Genomic DNA, 21,121 nt, shown 5'->3' with positions numbered 1-21,121 from the left:
CACATAGGTACACATACACACGTGTGTGCGATAAATGTGTGTGTGTTTTAAGCGATAAATGTTGTTTCTGCTGTTCTAAGTCACATTGCACCCAAGACAGACAACATAAAGGAAACTTGGGTGAACAAGATAAGATGAGAGCTGGCTGTGTAAATGAGTCAACAGTGTGAGGTCTGGGTAGGAGGAGGGCAGGGGCGTCCTGGGGAAGGAGCCGTTGGCCTGGGTCCGAGAAGAGGCAATGTGTTCCCTCTCCTGATGTGCTCACATCTGGGGAGGCTTTGGCGTGAGGCACGCTCCGCACAGCTCTCCCCATCCAGGCAGGACTCCCAACGTGTCCTCTGCTCCCCCGTGCCCTTGCCAGGCACGGAGAAGCCATCGGTGGCCCGGGGAGCTCAGTGAAGAGGAAAGAAAGCAGAGCAGAGAGGGGACAGAGTTCTCCCCAGATGCTTCTTATTGGGGCTGGAGCAGAGGCCAGACTGTGATGCCGGCCCCAAGATGAGTCATGGCCTGGTGCTCGAAGGAGCTGGGCACCAAGTGTGCTGGGCACCCAGCCTGCATGTGACACTCCCCGAGATGTCACGGGGAACTGCTTGTGAGTGGCTGAGAACAGAATCTGGCTTAATGCTTTTAACAAGTTAATGTTTGTGCTCATGGGCTCTGTGCACATTTAAGAATTAATTAAATCCTTTAAGGAAGTCATTTATGTTTGAGACCAAAGAAAACACTCAGGGGCCAAAACTCCCCCAAAGAAGAAGACCCAATCACACAGCTCTACACCTTGGCAGGACCTGCAAGACCAACTTTCCTACAGCCTGATCCACAGTGCACTCAGATATCTTTAACCCGTTCTTTCCACAAGCCTCCTGGGGCAGCATATTAAACTCGAGTTATTTTCAATTTCATCTAAGGTGTCTCTATCCAATGCGTTTTCTTCAAAGTCTGCAATGTGGGATTCAAAATCTCTCAGCATCATCAAAGTCTTAGGAAAATATATTACTAGGAAGTGGAGCTGCTACTTGTGTGTTAATTACAACAAGCCCGGCTGCTGCACAGATAATCTCCAGCGTCAGAAGCATCAGCTCGGGCAATATCAGGAAAAACAAAATCTTTTTAAAAAAACACCCTGAATTCTCTCTTTCACCCTTTGAGGAAAATAGTGCGGTTCATTGTGAAGCTAAACCTCATCTATTTAGTTGTTCTTATAAAGATTTCATCGATATTTGAAATGTTCCTCTCTTGAAAGAGAAAACCCAAGGTAGATTTTCAGGATCCACTCCCAGAACTGCTTTGCTATTTTCAGTCTTTATCTGCTTTTTCAGAGGAACGTCTGTGGATAACCCATTCGGGCCAGGTTCTGGGTGCCAGGAGATTTTGACCATGCTTAATACAAATATGTCAATCATATGTGTTTGTTTTTTGGTTGGTTTCACTGTCGCTCCTTCACTTATGAGCTGAAGCTGGTGTTTGCAACAGACAGGACTCTCCTCTCCCCTGAACTTGAAGGGGAGCAGGGATCTCCTGTGCTGAGGTCCCCAGGGAAGGGCAGCAGAAGGGCCCGAGGACACTCTGTCCTCCCAGGAAGATAGGGCAGACCTCTGACCATGATGGCATTCTGTGGGCTTTGGAGGGAATAAAGGTCAAAGGCAGGCATGGGGAGGGCCCAGGAGGCAGAGAACGGAGGAGTATGTTTTCAAATTACGTTTTTTTTTTTTTTTGAATAGGGAGGAAAGGTCAATTTATTCCCACGTATTCAGAACTTCTTAAGGGAGTCCTTATCAACTCTGATCAGAAGGTCCTCACTGGCTCAAGGAAGGGCTTTGCTGACCGGGGAGGAACCAACCATTGGGACGTCCATGGCAACCTCGGGAGATGTAGGGACCACCACATCAACTAACTGGGGTCACAGGGTGAGAGGCCTACACTTCTCTGACCCCAGCTCTCCAGGGGGAAGCCCTGCTCGCTCCTGCGTGTCCCTAACACCCTCTACCTTTGTCAGCTCCCTCTGTAAGGGAGAGCAGGCCTCAGGTTGGAGCCTGCTGCAGGCAGCAGTGTTTAGGCAGAATTTAATAACATCGTTCTCATTTTATTTATTTTTATAATTACCTTTAATTTAGAGCAAGTGATACAAATTTCCATTTAGGGTAATGATATAGTTCCCCTTTAAATGCATTAAAGTAAAAAATAGTGAATTAATTAAAAAAATATTAGCAAGGGTACAAAAACACAGCAAAAATGAGAAGGTGGTTTATTGCAGTGAAGCTCTGTGGCGAAAAGCGTCTGGAAGGGATATGTGGTGCCTGCAATTGGGACACGGCTGAAAGCCCTTATAAGCTGTTTTCATTTTATTTATTTTCTGAAACAGGTGAGCAGACCCTGAGCTACTGGAGAGTTTAGGATTTTAGGAAACAGAGCTCTGAGAAAAAAACCCTGAAGACAGACACATTGATCCCAGAGGTTTAAAATGGATCCAAGCCTCAGGAAAGTGCACCAGAAAGATCCCTGGGAGAGCAGCCCCTCTCTTCATTAGGACTATTAGTTTTCCTAGAAAGGACTAAGGATGCCTGGTAAACCTAAGGGCCCCGTTGCCAGAGAGGTTTACCAGATGTCAAGCAATATGATGGATTCCGATTTTTCCCCCCTCAGCTTTCTCTGAATTCTCTTGACACCTCCTTGTATGATACTTGGGACAAGTATCCCTTGGGACACTTACTGTACTCTTCCTGCTCTCAGTTTGGTAGCAGGCCAAGGCTCTGTTCTTTTCTAGAGGAGACTTGTCCAGGCTCATCTCCACAGTCCTCATATTACCTAACACATGAAAGATGTTCATTCACTCCATCCACCCATCCATCCATCCATCCACCCATCCATCCATCCATCCATCCATCCATCCACCCATCCATCCATCCATCCATCCACCCACCCATCCATCCATCCACCCATCCATCCATCCATCCACCCATCCATCCATCCATCCATCCACCCATCCATCCATCCATCCATTCATCTGTTCATCTATTCATCCTTCTATCCATCCACCCAAACATCCATCCATCCATCCATCCTTCCATCCATCCACCCATCCATCCATCCATCCATTCATCTGTTCATCTATTCATCCTTCTATCCATCCACCCAAACATCCATCCATCCATCCATCCTTCCATCCATCCACCCATCCATCCATCCATCCATTCATCTGTTCATCTATTCATCCTTCTATCCATCCACCCAAACATCCATCCATCCATCCATCCATCCATCCATCCATCCATCCACCCATCCATCCATCCATCCATCCATCCATCCATCCATCCATCCATCCATTCATCTGTTCATCTATTCGTCCTTCTATCCATCCACCCATCCATCCATCCATCCATCCACCCATCCATCCATCCATCCATCCACCCATCCATCCATCCATCTACCCATCCATCCATCCATCCATCCATCCATCCATCCATCCACCCATCCATCCATCCATCCATCCATCCATCCATCCATCCACCCATCAATCCATCCATCCATTCATCTATTCATCTATTCATCCTTCTATCCATCCACCCAAACATCCATCCATTATTCCATCCTCCATCCATCCATTCATCCATGTTTTTGTCCTTCCATACACTCAATAAATATTTATTAAGAGTATTCTGTATATTTCACAGTAAAAAGTTAAACAAAACACAGGTCTTCTGGGTGCCCCCAGCACTCAGGTGGGCATCAGGGATATAGCAATAACTGCAGAAGACATTGCTTCTACCCTTACAGAGTTTATGTCTAATGGGGGAGGTAGAAATTGAACCAGTGGCTGTTCTGTGCCAGGTTAAATGAATGAACGAGTGAACAAGTGGATCTGGAAATCCCCCTTCTCTCTCACTGCTGGGCATTGGGGCTTGTGGAGTCGAGGGATGCTGGGGGTGAACAAGCAGTTTCATAGATCAGAGGTTGCACACGCAGGTCCCTGGCCAGCTGGGTTTCTTGGAGTGAGATGACAGGCGCTGCAGAGCCTGCTCATCTGTCCCCAGCCACCGAGGGCTTGCCCAGCCTGTGCGAAGGGTATGCAGGGGCAGGGCTCCCTCCCGGGGGCTCCAGCAGCAGTGAGGCTGGCAGCCACAGCAGCTGTGGCAGGGCACGGGGCAGGGGAGTGGTCGCTGCAAACGGTGGCGGGAGGTGGGGGCAGGTGGGCGGGCAGACAAGCAGTCACATGCCTGGGATTCCAGGGGAGGCCAGGCGCTGGTGGTGTCAGACTCCCTGCCAGCCAACTGAGTGTGGCCTCTGGAAGCCAGACACGGCGGGGCAAGTTTCCCAGGGCCTGGGCAACACATTCTTCACCCAGGCCCATGTGCTTTGCCAGGGGCCTGGGCTGCTTCCTTGCCTGCTTGAGTACACGCTGTGGGTGGGGAAGGCTGGCTCCTGCTGGCCACCCTGAGGCTTAGCTAATGCCAGCCCAGGGACACTGTCTTCAGGCCACAGGGATGGCTGGAGACGAGGCCTGGCCGCAGCTCATTTTCATTCTCCCTTTACTACTCCGCTTGCTCCGGGGTGCCCCGTTTCAGACCCCACGTGTCTGGACGCCCTTGCATCCCTGCCGTGCATGCAGTGGGCTGCAGAGGGGCCTGCACTTGGGGCAGGAGCACTGGGTGGGAGCCTGGTCCTTCTGTGGCTCTCTGTACAGTGAAGAGGGGGCCGGGAATCCTTACAGTGCAGGGTGGACAGAGTGAGCTAGAGGGATGGTGGGTGAGGAGGTGCTTTGTAAAGCACAAAACATGGAATACTCTAGGGCTTCACTTCCTTCATCAGCCAGTAGACATCTTTACCCAGCACTTTACAGTCAGCTGAGCACTCAGAGTTCTGCCCCATTACAGGGCATCTTTGGGATCTAAGGGATTTGGGGAGCATCGCTGGGAAAGTGACATTTGGCTGTAGATCTGAAGAAAAGGTTGCCCAAGGTGCGGATGGGGAGAGGAAGATTGATACAGAAGGAATAGCATGAGCATGTGCGAAAGGCTCTCTGCTGAGAGAGAGAGCCTATTAAATCCACACAAACCTTCTGAAGACTTCTGGACTCTCATGAATAAACAGATAAAATCACTTTTCCTTGAAGCAAACAAGAAAAGCCCTATGGGAAACACCCAGTGGTGGAATTCCAGATCCCTCAGCAAATGGCAAGGAGATGGCTGGGCAGGGTGAGAAATGCATTCTTGGTGCCCATTGTGGAGGCTTAGTCTGTGTATCCAGGGCACACAGGAGAAGGCTCAGCTTTCCTCTTCCCTTCACATCAGACACTTCTACAAGAGCCCAAGCCAGTGTGTGGCTCAGGACTCTGGGGTGCGAGTGGATCCTCCTGGACCCGGCTGGTCTAGATTTGAATGAACTCAGTGGAAGAGAGCAAAGATGGGAATGAATTGTCATGATCCTGGGCAGGAGGAGGCTGTATGAGCAGAATAGAAGCTGAGAGTGCGGGGGGTGAGGTGGGGGGTTCTGGAAGAGAGGGTGGAGTCTTTTATCAGCCAAAACTCCTTTGGTTTCACGTGAGAGGAAATCCAACCCTAACCAGCTTAAAGCACCAGGAGATGTAACTGCAAAATATGTAAATGGTTCAGCTTCAGGTGTCATTCAACCCAGGAGCTCAAATTATGTCACTTAGCAGCTGACTTCTCTCCTCTGCCTCCTTCCTGGCCTTGTCCCAGGGTGCTACGACCCCACCTCCAGCAGCTTCAGACTCTTGGTAGCAAAATGGCTGCCCAAACTCCAGACCTCGTTGGAGTGTGTCTGAAGTGCCTGTAGCTCACTAACAAGCCCTAGCTCTCACTCTCATTGGCTTGAATTAGGTCCTGTGCTGAGCCTTGAACCTATCACCAAGGCCAAGGTTTGGAGTACTCTGATTCGCTCACATGAATCCCACAATCAAGATCTGAGGGTTGGCTACATCCCACCCAAACCCCAGGACGGAGGAGGAAGAGAGGGCTTCCCTCACGCAGGGAGAGTGGTGGGTGTGAGTGGAGAGAGATGAGTGTCCATCTGAGCGTCTGCAGTTGGTGGAAGAGTCTACATCAGGTTAACTCTGCTCCCCGGTGGTACGGGCAGGAGACCGTCCCCATGAGTGTGCAGATGTCCCAGATCCCAATAAAAGTCCTGAGCATGGGAGTGGTATTTACGGGAAGCCCCTTCCCAGATAGAGGGCTGGCTTCGGTGCCAGGTCCCCCGCCTAGCAGAGCTGTGGTGGCAGGAGCTGGTAAGGCACCCAGCTGGGCGTGGCTGTGGGGACACCCCCTCCACAGGTGGTCTACCTCGGCAAGGTCTTTGTCACACTCGAGGGAGCTACAAACAGGTAATGCTTGGCTTCCGCAGGCCTGTGTTATGAAAAGCTTGAGTTACAAAACGCTCTGGCTATTAAAAACCTGCTACTGACTTTAACGGCAATAAAATATCTGCTGTTTATGAGTAATTAGCCACTTCTGAAAAAGAGCTCTATTCCTTTAAATTTATGGGGTGCCTTGATTTATGCATTTCATGGGGGGATGTCATGTTATATCACATCAGCTTGATGTAATTTGATGCAAATCAAACACATGAATGAGCGAATGGAGCAAATGGAAACATTCTCTCCTGCCTCCTGAAGAATGTTTCTAAATGGAAGTATTTTGGGGCCCCACTCCACCTTTGCTCTTCTTGCTTTCTCAGGAAAGACTTGGGGGGATCCTGAACTTCTTCAGTCCTGGGTGCGCTGGCTGCAGCCCCTGACCTCCCTGCATGTGCCTCCTGGGAGGATCTCACATCCCTGAGGGTGGCAGAAACTCAGCAGCAGCTGGTTCATGAGGTTCACGCCAGGCTCCAGGCTAATAGACTTCCTTATTGTAAGGACCTCAAGGTGGGTCAATACACACAGGACATGATATAATCAAGAGTCTAATTTTATATTATCTGATTGGAGAAGGAATTATGAAAAAAAGGGAGATTGGTGAGTTTGGGGTCAAGTGGAGGAAGCTATATTGTTGAAGTCTTTTGGTAGCTGCTGGCCCCCATTTGGCTGCTGAGGGGGTAGAGGCAAGGACATTCCAGAATTTGTTGGTTACACTATACATCTATTTAGCTGTGCGTTATTTTTTCTTTCATCCACCCAGAAAGCCAGCCAGCCAGCCAGCATTTACTTAGCTTCTACTAAATTCCTTGAGAGTTTAGGAGGTAACCAAGGGCAGTAAGATACAGACACATACCTACTAATTTGCTATGTAACTTTAGGGGGGTCATCACCTATCTTTTGGCCTCAGTTTACCTATCTATAAAATGGGCACATCAGGCTGAGTAACCAGGAGCTAGATGACCTCTGAGGTTTCTCCAGCTTTGCCACCCTACTAGTGTCTGCATCTCTTCCCTCCAGAAGCATGCCTGTGAAAAGAGAGAGGGATGCACAAATCTCATTCATGGAGTGGAGATGTGCTCCCCAAACAATTGAGGAGAAGGTGGAGGAGAGTGGTGGGAAGTGAGATTGGATGGGGGCTGGAGTGGCCATTCAGTGGAAATCTTTGGCCTGGACTCTTATTTGTGGCACAGGGAAAACAGTGCTGTTTGATCTTTGCCTACTGTACTTAAGTGGAGATAGCCCATGGGGTCAGGAGACAGCAGGTAGACACAGGCTGGCATCAGGCTTGGGTCCATGGTCCCCCAGTAAGTGGAGCTGGTTGGCGGGGTCCAGCTGTACCTGCTGTACACAAGCTGCTGCCCGGCAGCCTGGCTTCCTTGGCAGGACTCGGCTGCTCTCTAACAGGTTCCTCTGGGTAAAGCAGAAAGTGTGAGCTTCGTCTTCTCACACCGAGGCCTTTCCTTGGGAAAGCACTTTCTAGAATGCTCGGCTTACTAGGCTGGCTTCCTTGAAGCCACAGGTGATGGTGTTCAAGACCCCACATCATGGCTCTGGGGTTCTACCTTTGGAAGGGAAGCTGTGGTTGGAGCAAAGGCTGCTGCCCCTTCCTCTGCTGTCCGCGTGGGCTGCGCCACGATGCTATGGAGGGAGTTTCGGGTCCTCACAAGGCCTGGGCACAGCTTAATATAATTACTTTAAAATGGAACTTTGCTATTGTTTTGTATCTTTCTGCTTTCTGGTCAGGAGTGACGTTTTTATGGTCATTAGCCAAATTCCATTTCCTCTGTGAATTACCGGTTTCACATGCCTTTTGTCCAGATTTCAAATGGGGGTGTTCAACTTTTCCTCATTAACAGCAACAGTTTTAAAAAGGAGAAAGTGCTTGACTCCCATACAGGCCTTGGGAGCACCTGACTTCTGGGAGACTGTCCAGGACTGAGTGGCTCCAGGTGTGATGGAGGCCCGGCGATGTGGACACGCAGATGGTAACTGAGGAGGTGGAAAAAGAGGCAGCAGCAGTAACCTTTACACAGTGCTCGCCCTGTGCTGCTTTAAGCACTGCAGGTAAATTACTGCGTTCAGTCTTTCTCACTGCCCCGTATCACAGACGCACGACTGAGGAGGTACCACCTTGGAGCTCATGGGCCTCCAGTTCTTTTGGAATAAGACATAGTCGCCTTTGGCAGCGGCAGGCATGTTTCATGTCACACAGAGTCCCAGAAAAGAGACTCCTCTGGGACCCCAAAGATTTCACTAGCTGCCAGGCAGTTGAGCGTGGTCGCTTCTAAATGCTATTTGCTGCTTGTTTAGATCCTACCTCCACACCAAGCTACTGAAGTTGAAGAATGCCCTGTGCCTTCCAAAAGCCTCTCCTTACGAAATACCTCTGGTCCACCTGAGGTGAAGGTGAGGGAGACACTGATGTCATGATCATGACAATAAAGTACAGCCTGTCCAGGGGGCTGGACCGACCACATGCTGATGGCCCTGAACCCACACACTCATGGCATTTCCTCCCTTGTAAGAGGAGAAACGTTCATTTTTAATGTCTCCCCTGGTGCTCAGCATCAGTGAAGTTCAACTCCAGCCGTTCTCTGTGATTGGTGAATGGTGCAGGTACAGGCTTGGCTGGGAGGTCCTTTCCCTGTCAGGTGGGCCACAGCCGCGTAAATTAGGACGCAGGAGGAGAGACGGTAGCTGAGGGTAGTGGCCAACCTGGCCTCCTCCTTGGTTGACACGTGGGAAGCTGCGACTCCAAGAGGGGCCAGGGCCCGCCAGTTCCGGAGCTGTCTGGGCTGGGATGCAGGTGTGGTCCCAGGCAGTGGAGGGGGTGGAGGCCCTGTCCTAACAGGCAGGACGGGCTGTTGTCTGGGGTGCCCAGCCCTGCTGCACGGCAGGTGCCCACTGGGAGAGCAGGCCGGTGTCCCTGCCCTGGGGGAGTCACCCACACCCCCCGGGCCTGCTGCGCGAGCACTGTCCTAGACGTGGGAAGGCTGCTCCGTGAGGTGCATATTGCCGAGAGGGGGGCGATACGCTGTAGTTGGCCCCCCTCGCTCCTGACTGTGGGGTGATGGGATCTCGGGGTCGGGGAGAGAGGTGTCAGCAGAGGTTCAGAGTGGAGGAGGCCCAGGGAAGGAGTGGCAGTGACCTCCAGACAATAGTCCTGCCTCGAGGGAGATGTGGTCGTTGCCCTCAGAAGCCTCCTGGTCTCCTGACCCTTTTGTGAGTGAACAGTACACAGATGTCATCACAATCTCTGTGCCTGAGGTTTTGGGTCCATCTGACCTTTTTTTTTTTTTTTTTTTTTTTTTTTTTTTTTTTGCGGTATGCGGGCCTCTCACTGTTGTGGCCTCTCCCGTTGTGGGGCACAGGCTCCGGACGCGCAGGCTCAGCGGCCATGGCTCACGGGCCCAGCCGCTCAGCGGCATGTGGGATCTTCCCGGACCGGGGCACGAACCCGTGTCCCCTGCATCGGCAGGCGGATTCTCAACCACTGCGCCACCAGGGAAGCCCCTCCATCTGACCTTTTGATGGTGAACAGTCTGAGGCTTCTCTGCGGAGCCTGGCACAGTACCTGGCTTACAGTGGGTAGTCGGGAAATGCTGATGAATGAATGGATGGATGGATGAATATTTGCACGAGCAGGTATGAATATACGAAAGAGGCAGAACACTCAAAAGGAATGTGGGTTTACAGAGGGCAGGATGAGGGGCCTGGAGTCCATTCAGCCAGAATCTGTAGGTGCATGTTATGTGCAAAGCTTTCTGTTTGGGTCAGATATGGGTCCCTGGAGGTCCCAGACGGGGTGGTGGGGGTGAGACAGGGACCCAGATAATCCACCATGAGACGGAGTGGGATTAGTTCTTCATGGACGGTGTGAAGGGTGGGGTGGGGGGTGGCTGCATAGACAGTGACATTTGACATAAGGCTTCATGGAGCAAACTTCTCACCTGGCTTGTACCCTGAGGAGCGGACAGCGTGGACTGCCCTGGTGACCCAGGAGTGGCCTGTGGTCTCTTTCTCCCCTGGGTCCCCTTCTCTCCTCAAGGAGAGATGCTATGCACCAGGCCTGCAACATTTGCTGCTTGGTCTGTTCATTCGTTCATTTCCTATACATTTGGCAAATATTTACTGAGTGCATCCTCCGTGCCTGGCTCTGTGCCAGTACTGGGGACACCCCATGAAGCTGATGGTCATGGTCCTAACCCTCATGGAGCTTCTGGTCAAGTATCCAAACAGAGCCAGCCCAGTGTGAAAGCCACTGTGAGGGGAAGGAGTGGCTTTCCTCCTCCTCCAGGAGCCCTATGGAGACAAGACACGAGGGTTCTGCCCTGGGCCTGGGGCATCAAGGAGGGCCTCTTGGGCGAGGTGGCATTTAATCTACCAGCAGAGGACAGGGCACGGGGAACAAGTGGAGACTGCAGGGGGAGAGTACCAGACGGAGGGAATGAGATGCACAAAAGGGCGGCAAGGCCGCTCATCTGCTTGCCCGGGAAAGGGAGTCCTCTCTCCCAGTTCTGACAGGTTTGTACAAGAGCTGGCAGATGGTTGCTCCCTCCTTAAGTGTGAACTGTTGGAAATTCATGTCTGTCCTTGGAGTCCATCTGCACATGGTGGTGACACTCATTGCTGGGACAGCAGCCTGGCCCCACCAGTACATGTTCTTGACCCCTTGGTCAGGAGCTCATGGGCTAGCCTTCCCTCCTCTCCCAGGAGGCTGGCCCAGTAGAGGCCAGGCCAGGCCAGCCTGGTGACCTGCACAGGAGCTGGAGATGCTGAACTGGGGATTCGAAAGGCCACGAAGAACTGAGGCCCTGGCTCGGCCCTGGCTCGGCCCCATCTATTGGCTGGAGCCCATGAGTTGCAGGCAGCAGAGGCCCCACTGGTGCACCTGGATTTTTGCTCAGTAATGATTCTGTGTACTTAGGAGATGATGTGTGTCTGTGCTTATGTCTTCGACAGGTGCCCCTATGAACAAATCCCCTGGGCCGGCTTCTATGAATATTTCAGTCAGGCCCTCTTTGATCACTCTTGCATATGTGCATTCTACATTATATTTAGTTTTGCACTGAATCAAATCTGAGGCTTCTGTGAAATGAAAATAAACTGTTCGATACGATATCATAGTCCAGAAAGGCTCAGACTTAAACGGCTTTAATCAGGGGTGAAGGGTGGTGAGCTGTAGCTGAGCACCCTGCCCTCTGCGGGGCGTCCTGTGGGTCTAGGTCCCCTGTTTTGTTCTAGGGCAGCAGCTCTGTGCTGAGGCTGAGCAGGGAGCCAAGGCAGGTTAATAGGGGATTAAATATCTAACTTCCTGTCATGACAAAGTCTGTTTAAAAAGGAAAAGAGAAAGCCAGCGGGAGAGAAATAATCAATACACTTCATGACAACTGCTGGTATCTTTCTCAGTTTTGTGATATCATTTTAAAGGTAGGGCAGTCACTAATATATATATATATATATATATATATATATATATATATATAATATATAGTTATATATATATAGTTATATATATAGTTTATATATATATATACTTATATATATAGTTTTTGTTGCTTTCCCTGATGGCGTGGACACAGTTCAGATAAATCAATTACAGCAGATTAGGGGATCATTTCCTTCCCAAATCATCCCATCTGGGAGAAATGGAAACACCACTTGATGGCTTGGATTCTAGGAGGAGAGGCCTGGGCTATGGCTCACAAAATGATGTCCATTTTTGTAATACTCTGGGCCACCTTCCTCCTTTACACTGTGATCATTAGAAGCTTAGAGGACAGCTTTTGGTAGGACTGGGTCCTCCAGGAGCTACAGACAGGGGGCTAATAAGACGCCTGCCCTCACAAAGCCCCAGCACAGGAGGAGAGGAAACGTGACCTCTGATAGCCCTGCAATAAGGCACCACGAATGTCTTAACAAGTTCCAGAGGAACTGCATGGGAGCTCTGGGGACTGAGTGATCACCTCCATCCTGGAGCAAATCCAGGAAGGCTTCCTGGAGCAGGCAACACAAGGAAGGAGCATGGAGGGTAGATTTGGGCTGCCACCTTTGGAGAGGCTGGGGTGAGCTGCCAGGATTTGTGGAGTGGTCCTTCTTCCACTTTTTTGCTGTTACAAAGAGGAAGAGGGGAGACCAATGCCTTCTTCCAAACTCTAAGTACTCTCTTCCATTTCATGCATGGGGAACCCTCACCGTTTGGTTTGTGAGGCCCTCACATGTTTGGTTTGTGGTCCAGGAGTCTACTTTCACTCTATTTTTCTCCACCTCCTCTGTTCCACATTCCGTAGAAAACTGCTCGTGTGTCACAGCAGCGCCGTGAGGCATACGTGCTATGTGACAACTCTGGTGGGGGCTTCTTGAGCCCCTGTTTTGCCCCAAATATTAACTCCATGCTCCACAGATGGACATTCAAGTCTGCGCTTGGCCACACCTTCTCCCGTCGTCCCCTGGAACATTCTGTGCTGAGTCCCCATTTTGCACAAGCTGACCCCTCTGTCCCACACACCCTTCCTCCTCTTCTCTGCCTTGTTCCAGGCTCTTTCCAGCCATTATCCTCACTGGTCTTCCTGCTCTTCCCTCCCCTGCACCCCTTCCTCACCGCACCCAGCCTCACAGCGCGTTGTAGAGTCCTCCGTTTCAGCACTGGATTCTGCCTGCTCTGTGGTCTCCCTGAGGCCATCTATTTCCCTTTCCCGAGTCAGCTTCAAAGGCAAGGACCTGGTCTTGCTTGTATATCTCTAGATAGGCCATACTTCTTGACAGATGTAGGCATTAAAAAGTGTTATTGGGCCTTCCCTGGTGGCGCAGTGGTTGAGAGTCCGCCTGCCGATGCAGAGGACACGGGTTCGTGCCCCGGTCCGGGAGGATCCCACATGCCGCGGAGCGGCTGGGCCCGTGAGCCATGGCCGCTGAGCCTGCGCGTCCGGAGCCTGTGCTCCGCAACGGGAGAGGCCACAGCAGTGAGAGGCCCGCGTACCGCAAAAAAAAAAAAAGTGTTATTGAATGATGTGAGGCCCACTTTACAGATGTACCAAGGAAGTCGACAATGAATTAGTTTTTATTAACCACTTTTGTGTGCCTTGGTTGTGGCTTGGTCATATCCTTCAGCTCAGCATTTACTCCACTGAAGGTCCTTTCTGGATCTTGAAGGCTGCTGTGCTCGGCTTCTGAGAAAGTTTACGGCACAGGGTATATTCCTCTGTAATTTAAATGTCATGTTCCCTCTACTAGAAACCCATGTGCCTTCTCAAAATCCTGTGAAGCGTGTAGGACAGTTAATGCCAGTCCATTTTAGAGAAAAAGAGACTGAGGCTCAGGCAGGTGCCCAAGGTCAAACAGATGTCAGTGGAAGAGACGGCAATTGGATGCACATTCGTGGTCCTTCCAGTGCCTTCTCTCCTCTTACTCCAGTCTAGTTGGGGGAATAACCCACCTGACGCAGGACAGGAGCATGTGGAATAAAATATCCACCCCTATGGATGTTAGGAAAACAAGGTGATATAACTAAATGTTTCTGTGACCCTCCCCCCAACCAGCGATTGAGAGGCACGACGTTTCTAGCCCCACAGTGCCCTCCAGCACCCACCCCATCAAGCCAGCCCCCAGGGGTGCTTTCTCTGGACTGTACTGTCTGTTCCACTTCCAGACAAACAAGGTTGTGAGGGCTCTGGCTCCCTGGCTTCCTTTGAGCTTTCGCATAAGCTGAAGCTTCCTTTGTTTCCACACGTTTTGCAAATGAAGGAGGTGGCATCAGTCAGCATCCAGCCCAGCAAGACTGAACATGGTGTGGTCATCAAGGGGGCAGCCTTCCCCCACAGCGTGTACCGCTTGGGCTCTGGAGTCAGGCTTCCCAGCTATGTGACCTTGTGGGGCTTAAATATTCTGAACCTCAGTTTCCTCATTTTCAGTATTGGACGAGTATGGTACCTACCATCCTAGGTTGTGTGAGGCTAAATGAGATGATAGTTGTGAAGTAAGTATCCAGCACAGTGCTGGTGCACGATGCTGCCGTGAAGAGGAGGAGAAGATGCTGAATATGAGGAAGATGATAAGGATGAGGATTCTGTGGCTGATGTAGGTGATGATGTTGAGGGCTGCGGTGAAGACGGTGATATGACAATTATTATTGTTACTATTATTATTATTTTGAGAGCTCACGCTGCCTGACAAGTCCACAGTCTTAACAACTACTCCACGTGAGGTTGTTCTAATTCCATCCCCTGTTTGCCTGGCTTTGTGTGAGGTGGGCAGATAGTGAACCAGGAACTCAGACCAGAAGTCTGCTCTACCCTGAGAAGAGGACCAGGAGAACTCTTTGTGGATGTTTTCCTTTCTCATCTGATGTGCTCATTGTCTGTCTTCAGTTCTGGGCCAGCTCCAACCTTTCCAAAAGCCAACATGTTGGAGAGAGCTCTTGGCCTTTGAGAAGTTTGAAATCATCCAAAGTCTTCAAAGAGAGGATACTTTTTCTTCTTTTTTCTAAGTCCTCCAACTCTTGTCCCAACAATACAGAAGCTGTCTGGGGTTCGGGGGGACCATGTGCCAAGCCAGCCCAGCTGAGTTCCACTCTCCTTTAGAGGCAGAGACCCCCCTGACTTTTTGGCCAACATTCCACCCAAAAGGGGAGGTTGGGGAGTTTGACCGTGCTCTCTAACTTGACTCTCCTGGTTACACAGTTGCCATACTCTGCAGCCCTATTTGAATCTCATATTTTCATCAATAAAGGCAGCAAAAGGATTTAACTGTTTCTGGCCCTGTCTCATAGCATTGTCTCCACATCAGTCAAAACGGAACAGGTCACCCGTGCTGCCCTCCTGTTTATCTATTAATCATCTGGTAAATAAACCACTCAGTATCCTGCCCACTTCAGTAATGTTTGTGATGTAATTTGTTTGGATGCCCAAATGTCACCAGCGTTGATTGTAAGAGATGAAAAAATGTACTTGCTCAGCATAGGAAGCTCTAGGCCAAAATGTAAGCATGAAATCTCCGGTTTATTTTTGTAATAATGTTTACAGCTGTTTAATGACCCTGCAAAGGTTCAGCAGTCTGGTGTTCTGTATTTCAGAACAGGAGCACATTATGCCTATAGCAACCTTGGTTAAACAGTTTGAGCTACAACACTTGGAAAAATGGTATTTAATAAGAAGCCATTGTATTCTAAGCGAAGTTGTCTTCATTACTGCTTACCCTAAGTGTAAGAAAGCAAGGTGGGTTGTAGGGAAGGGCCAAGTGTCATTTGCGCCCCCAGGAAACAGGTCCACCTACTGCCAGAATTGCATTCTGTGATACGATTTTGGGGTGAAACCCACAGTGGTGTTTGCAGCCCTTGCTGTGAGCCTAAGCCCCACCCCTTGCACAGAGACTGGGGGCTTTGGGGCTCCTGCAAGTTTTCTGAGGCAGCGGCTTTACCCCGTTGATAAAAAAGGGAATATTCAGTTGTGCTTGGCTAGACATCAATATTTGATTTTTTAAAAATCCAGTTGAAATGGTTATTTTGAAAGTCATTTTATTTCCTAACTATTCTTTTTCATGGTATAAGGATAAAACTCCTTCATGCAACTTACTGGCAAGATCTATATTTTTTGGGCTATTCATAAGATTACTTTTTTTTTTCTGTGCTAGCAAAATGAAACTGTGTTTTTGTGTAAAATTTATTTAGACTCGTAGCAGCTGGCATTTCTGGTGTCCTGATAGTTTCAAATTTCATTTTGAGTGAAAGATACAATTAGGTTCTCTATTGGAAGAGTTAAGTGAAAACTTTTGTCATTGATATCACAGGAAATAGTCTTGAAGGCAGAAATGCAAAATCAAAATAACCATTAGCACCATCAAAGGCAGCTGAATGGCTCACTGTACCTGCAGTGATGGGGGTGAGGAGACAGAATGTATTTTGATAATGTGCATCCAATGGTGGGTTTCATGTGCTGAGAATACCCTCTTCATGAAATGTGAAATTGCACAGCTCAAGGAGAAACCCTCTAGCCTTCAGAAGCTATCAGCTGGGGCCCCTGCCTGTGTTCAGAGGTAGGCCCACACATTTGCACGGTGAGGAATGCCATGTTGGCCAGGACTCAGGCCCAAGCCTGGGTCTTCCTCAATATTGACAGTAGGGTTGAGTGCCCCGGTGCCCCACCATGACCCTAGGCTCAGGAGAGATCAGGACTAGGGTGGGATGTGTAGTGTTTCTATGCTGGAGGGATGACGCACCAGATTTGACAGTTCACAGTGTCCCCTGTCCAGTCTCAGTAAGGACGTCCAGCTGCCTCTCCATAGTTTGGAAAATTACGTATGCATTTGTTCCTTCCATCAGTCAGCCAGGGCTTATTGATCTTCCTGCTATGCTTTGGGCTGGGGCCACGAGCTGAAGGCCGAGTGAGCTGTTCTCAGTGTTTAGTAGTTTGTTTACTTGCTTTTGATTGTGCTAAGGGTCTTCCTACCTAAGTGAGAGGGTTAGATGAGTTATTGTATAGGTTCCTCAGAAGGTCCCAGCTGCCCAATTGCCTTAAACCCAGGGTCATGGCCCACCCTATGCTGGCTCCTGGTGTCTTAATGTGGGTCCTTCACCTGCTGGAATACAGGATGATGGCTCCAGAGCCAGCGCTGGGGAATGAAGGATGGGTTGGGTACTTGGGATAAAGTGCTCCCAGGTATTAGTGACCATTCGGGGCAGTGCTGCGTGTGGGTATGTATGTCTGTCCCCTTTGTCAGGACAGGCGAGTGTCCTGTGGCAGTTGGCCCTACCAGGGACACTGAAACACATTCACTGCAGGCCTGTGAGGAAGCAGCGTGGTCCCAAAGAGAAGGCGTTCTCCCTGTGCTTGCTCTGGGAGGGCTGGGAAAAAGGAGTAATAGCACCTTCCATGAGAACGCGGAGCCCCCCGCAGGCAGCCCCACCTCCCAGCCCCTGAGCTCTTAGGGCTGCAGTTGGATCCAATCCTTTAACAGTAGGACAAGTGAGCCTTTAGTTTCCCAGGGTACACATTTGTATTCCTTGCTAGAGGAATTCCACTTAGGGAATTACTGCTCCTCTCCCAACACGGTGATACTCCGCGCGCGTCCGCGCGCGCGTGCGCGCGCGCACACACAGACACGCATGCGCACACACGCACGCACGCGCACACACCCTCTATAGACCTCATCTGAAATGGTTTCTTCTTTCTCTAAACTTTGGATTCAGTCTCTCTGGGGTCTTTTCATTGCTTCCCTGTTACTGGTGTCCTTGCCTGCACTGGCCCCTTGGACCCAGAGGCCCTTGAGGGCAGCTACATGGAAGGCCCCGGGCAAGTATTTACTGAATGACTGAGATAAGGGGTAAATGAATTCCGGAGGAATTAAGTGTCAAGCCTGGAGAAATTGGGGCCGACCCAGGTTTTGCAAGTCCCAAGCCGGGCCTGGGGCCAGCTCGTCCTGCCTCGGCTGCTTTGGCCCAGGGACAGCACACCAATTACCCCTTTGCTCTTTTCAAGAACTCACACTCCCCTTTCTCGCTCTGAGTCTAACAGCTGGCATTGGTTATGACTGACCCATGGCAGCACCTGTACCTACTCGTGGAATCACAGGGTGTCAGGTCTCACAGAGCTTTCTGAGATGATCGCCAGGCGTGGCCCTGCCTCACTGTGGGGCTCGGCACAGGCTTTGCTGGGGCTCATTAGAGACGCTGAGGGCCGTAATCCTCAGAGCATCTCCTGGTGAGCTGGCTAGCTCTGCTGAAATTCTGGGTTCCCCCATGGATCCCAGGATGGATGATCAAGTTCCGAAGGGGTTGATTGCTCTCTGTCTCCTAGTGCCAGCAGCTGGGCCATCAGAAGTGGTCCAAGCCCAGATGGCCACCGTGGGTACGTATAGTGAAAGAGCTGGTGTTGGGGTGTGGCTCTCCCTTGGCTGTTTCTGGACCCGCAGGTTCTGGGTGGGAGCCCAAGACCCTTCTGACTCTGACAGATTCGGATTGTTGGGTGTTCAAGGACTTCTGCAAAAGCTGAATTTGATTCCCATGAAGTTGGAGTGAAAGTGGTTCTACTACAGGTTAGCCTTCTTTTATGGGCTGTGTTTATAGGGTCTGTTCACTCACTCATCCATTCAGTTAGAACGTCCTGAACCTACAATGAGCCAGCTCTGCTCTAGGCCCTGAGGCTTTATCTGTGACCAAGGCAGACATGAGCCTGCCCGCATGGAAGCAAAGCACATCTGTAAAAGGGTCAACAAGAAAACTGCCCTGGTGGTAAGTGCCATGAAGAAGAAAGTCAGGGAATGGTGTAGAGGGAGGCTGCGGGGATTAAGTTTTCTGTGACGAGGTGGACATGGAGGGCCTTTGTGAGAAGGGGATATGTGGGTTGAGACCTGCCTGGGGGGAAGGAGCCACCTGTGCCTTTGCACATTCTCGAACATGCTGAGTTCAACAATGACACCTGAAGACCGGTGGGTTAAAGGGGGTTAAAAAGAGCTTTGTTGACTCTGAAAAAAAATTTTTTGAGCATAATAAAAGAATTCCACATCCAAACCTAACTTGAAAACACCCCATGTTCATTATTTGACAAGTCGAGCTGTTGTTACCTGCACGGCGTGACTGGGTGGGGGGTGGTCTTCAACTTGATGCAGCTCATCCAACCTGATTTGCAGTCTTGCTGTATTGCACATTCAGCCTCCTCTCCCTCCTGCTGAACTGGCGTCAGCTCAGCAGCAGTAACCTGAAAATAGCCCATCTTCCTGGATTCATGTCTTCTGAGCTGGCCAACCGGGCAGCCTTTGGAAGTGGGCCATCCATGCTGGCTTTGGACTTTCCAAACTTCCCCAGAGCTCTTGGGTGGAATTCTGAGCACCCCCAAGTGGCTTCAGGGTCATGATCCATGTTTGCTCAGGAGAGGAGCCAGTGCAGCTGTATGGGGCTTGTAGGTGGAGAAACAGCTCTAGACAGGGCCCTTCCAGGCCCCAGTCCTGCTCCAGCAACTTCTCACACTGGGCCTGCTCCTCCCCGCTGGTCAGCGAGTGCCATGAGTGCTGGGGCTGGACAGTCTTGTTGTCTACCGGTGCGTCTTCAGTGCCAAGGACAGGGCCTGGCACACAGTGGAAACTCAGCAAGTTTGTTCAATGAATGTAAGAATCTCCATGAGAAATTACTCCTTTCTGACCAGGCTCCAAAATGGTTTCTTTCTTTCTTTTTTTTTTTTTTTTTTTGAGTGTAGGCTGCCACCAGAGACAAAAAGAAAAGATGGAAATTGGAAACATTCTTTTACTGCAAGTGACCGTGTGCCTGTATGTGTGTGTGAGTGTGTATAGGTGCTCATGGACAGTCAGCCCTGCACCATGGTTGCAGTTTCTCTCACTCCTGAAAATAAACATCATGTCTTTCTCTTCTCCTCTCTTGCAAGACAGACTCACAGCCTCTGTGTTCTCGCCAAGGAAGTCAGGTCTCCCATTGGAGACCCTCCATCCACGCATGGTCTGCCTGGCAGGAAGCCCAACAGGCAGCAGACCCCACCGGGGCTGAATGTGCTTCCTCCACAGTTGAGCTCTGTCCCCACAGGTCCTCTTGAGGAATCGCTTGGCCCAGCAATCAGTCCTGGCTGGGGTTAAGCGGTACTCCTGGACCACCTGGCTGGCCAACACATCTAAACATTGGGATACAAAGGGGATGGATGTGCAATAACTGTTCCAGTGGCAGGAAACAAATTTGGACTCCTTCACGTGGAAGGCAGATCTGGAAATAGAAGGATCCCAGGCATGGATTCACTGCCTGTCAGAGTTGAGCTCCCCACATGCTCTGATGTGGAGGGAGCTGTTCTCTCTGCCCCACCCCCGAATGGCCCGGCTTCAGCCATTCTGCACAGGCTGGAGAGGGGCAGAGAGGACTGTTAAAGCCAATTATGCAGACCAGCTTTGAGTGTTAGTGTTTAACAAACAGCTTTGAGTTCTAATTTTCTGCAAAACACATACTGCAGGTACAATTTGTACTCATTACTGTATATTGGGAAAGTTATTAAAAAACACTCAAACTTGGTTGAGACTTCCTATGGCATCGTCCCTGGATTTTAATTGGTTTTTATCTAGTTCTATAAAAGATCTCTTTAAGCCCAATCACAGTCCCTGCCGCAGATATCATGCCAGTTGAAGGACAGGGAAAGCACGCTCTGTGGTGTAAGTCTTTACCCCCTACCCAAATTTGAGCAGTCTCAACAATCCACTAAAATTCCATCACGAGATAATTTATACTTCTTTTGATGGGCACAGTTACCAAATGACAAAATAACAGTGTTTCGTAACATAAGGGTTAAATCTTAATCTCTGAGGTTTGCAAAGCTGCTACTCGCAGTCTCCTTAAAATTTAATATACCTCGTTAATGCTTCCTTGCAAACACTGAAGGATTTTTATGATTATAATCATGTGTTACAGCACCTAGTACTGTTTCTAAGCAGCATACTAATCAGCTTAATGAGATATTACTGCACTTTTTGTTGACTAAAGCAAAATCCCTTTTATTGTTCTAAAGCCTGTCCTTTACTTTATTTTTTCCCAAAACATTATCTTGTTTTATTATGTACCAGCAAATATCGTGCCATTGGGTTGGATTTTTTTCTCTCTTTTTTTTTTTTTTTTGCCAAATCATAAAATAATCTCTTTCATCTCCGACCGGCGAACATATTGAATATAGTAACCAGAAACAAAAGTTCCAAGTGAGTCAGTTTGGTCTTGCAGTCAAAGCCATTCTGCTCTATGGCAAACTTCGAACTGAACCAACAGGTGCAGGTGCT

General features: G+C 49.9%; 1 protein-coding gene across 15 annotated transcripts in view; it reads left to right on the top strand.

Annotated features, from left to right (window-relative positions):
- The window catches only part of ZNF536 (zinc finger protein 536), a 424,627-nt gene that overhangs the window by 168,880 nt on the left and 234,626 nt on the right, over positions 1-21,121 (top strand). The window contains exon 1 of one of the 15 annotated variants that reach the window (XM_067018694.1): positions 6,842-6,877. The exons of the other annotated variants lie outside the window; for them this stretch is intronic. The gene's annotated coding sequence lies outside the window, so the exon portion shown is untranslated. Of the gene's footprint in view, positions 1-6,841; positions 6,878-21,121 lie in introns of those variants that run through there. 15 annotated transcript variants of the gene reach the window in all.

This window comes from Kogia breviceps, chromosome 18 (assembly GCF_026419965.1).
Source record: "Kogia breviceps isolate mKogBre1 chromosome 18, mKogBre1 haplotype 1, whole genome shotgun sequence".
In the NCBI taxonomy this organism is placed as follows: Eukaryota; Metazoa; Chordata; class Mammalia; order Artiodactyla; family Physeteridae; genus Kogia; species Kogia breviceps.
Note: the sequence above shows the minus strand (reverse complement) of the source record. Positions and strands in the feature narration are given on the sequence as shown.